General features: G+C 61.3%; 1 protein-coding gene across 8 annotated transcripts in view; it reads left to right on the top strand.

Moving 5' to 3' along the window:
• Window positions 1-1,882, top strand: part of NEK6 (NIMA-related kinase 6) — a 64,877-nt gene that overhangs the window by 45,240 nt on the left and 17,755 nt on the right. The gene's annotated exons all lie outside the window — the stretch shown is intronic.

The following is a 1,882-nucleotide window of genomic DNA, read 5'->3' as shown; positions in this document are numbered from 1 at the left end:
CCCCCACTCAGCTCCCAGCCACACTTTCGAATGGAACCAGACGTGGATTCTCTGTCATTCCCACCAGGCGCTGGGGATTGAGCAATTGCTTGGCGCTTGCTCTGCTGAAATTTGGCTCCTAGGAATACGGGCGTCTCTGGGAAGCAGCATTACTTGAGCTGTTATCACCTGCTTTCATATTTTCGTTGACATATTAATGCATTTGCAGGGATGTTAATCTCCACACATCCCTGGTGGGAACAGATGTGCTCTATCATGTCTTAGTTCTTCCTTCTCCCCCCACCGACACTGTTTCTCCTTCACATGTCATGCTCCCACTGAACACGCATGCACCCTGACCCCGCCCTGTGCAGGCCCGTCCTGAGACAGAGGGGTGCTGCCCCATGGGTGCTGCCCCGGGGGAGCTGTCTTCTAACCGAGGGGGGTGGGCGCAGAGCGGAGCCGCGAACCATCGGCGTGAGCCAGCGGGAACAAGCCCAGCTCAGCCCTGCCGGCCAGGAGGGGCTTCCAGGCGCGAGGACTGCGCTGACCTGAGGGGAGACCCCAAGTCCAGTGGCAGAACTGTTTGTACAAGAGCCCAGAGGATGGAAAACTGAGGGTCCACAGAGCACTTGGTCCAGGAGAGCAGTGTGGACGGGGGAGGCATCAGACGGCCCAGGCTTCGTGGTCCAGGCTCAGAATTGGGGATCTTGCCCTGAGGTCACTGGGAAGCTTCCTGAGACGCGTGGTGGAAGGAACATGGTCGGCTTTGTGTTCTAGAAGGAGGACTGGGTGCCCAGCGGGGGCTGGGGGTGGGGGAGGAGCAGAGGTGACAGAGAAGAGACCCAGAATGTGGCCCACAGTGAGGGCACCAGACCGTCAGCCCCAGGAGACCCCAGACCACTTGCCACTCTCAGTCCATGGAGTCTGACCGTCAGGGGGGAGGGGTGATGGGGCAAATCAAATCTCTCCCTTCCCCGAACCTCCGTGTCCACCCCTGTCCCAAGAGACGCATGGGAACCAGAGGCCAGGCATCGTGGCCACAGCCACGGCACTAGCATTGTTTACAGCTGAAGCCGGGAACTGCCACCACCCCAAACCCACCAGAGACTCGGCGCCTTCCCGAGAAATGTCACACGGCGCTTATTGGCTGTGACATTTAGAAAATCACCACCTCGCGTCCCACTTAAATGCTGTGATGAGGTTTAGCTAACATCACGGCGTAAATAACACCCCGGCCCAGCCCGGCCCCTGGGGGCGTGGGGTCCTGTGCTGGGCTGGGGAGGGCAGGGGGGGGGCGTTTAGTGCCAGGCCGGGGTTCCGGCTGTGACTGTCCCAGTTGGAGGTGCCCAGGGCCAGCCCCAGCTCAGTCCCTGGTCAGGTGGTCGCCGGTGTCATTGGAAGAGGGTTGAGCTGGGCTTTCTGGCAGAGGCCCGGGCCCAGCTGGGACTGCCCGTGCTGGCTGCGATGTAGCCCTCATGTCCTCGTCGGCAAGATGGGTACAGTCCCCTGCTCAGGGCCAGCACGTGGCAGGCGCTCAGCAAGTGCTCACCAGACGCCCCTCTGCCCTGTGGGCAGGACGTGCTCCTAGTTTGCGTGGCGCAGCCTGGGCGGTTCGGGGTGGCGTTTTGCTTTCTGGAGCATTCAGTGTTTTCTCAGGCAGCGAAGCAGGTGAATGCTTGTTGAAACCGGGGGTCCATCTGAGAACGCCAGGCCATTCCCCTGAGGTTCTGCCCTGTTTGTTGTGTACGATCACGTGGGCTGAGACTCGCCAGCTCTGAGGAGGGGGCAGCTGTGGTTTAACCCGCAAGCCCGGCTTGGACATCCCCATGCTGGGCCAGGCTGCGGCTGGGAGGGAGAGGCCACGCCAGCCCACTCCTGCAAGGCACTCCCCGTCGGGCTG

This window comes from Myotis brandtii, unplaced genomic scaffold, assembly GCF_000412655.1.
Source record: "Myotis brandtii unplaced genomic scaffold, ASM41265v1 scaffold68, whole genome shotgun sequence".
NCBI lineage: Eukaryota > Metazoa > Chordata > Mammalia > Chiroptera > Vespertilionidae > Myotis > Myotis brandtii.
Note: the sequence above shows the minus strand (reverse complement) of the source record. Positions and strands in the feature narration are given on the sequence as shown.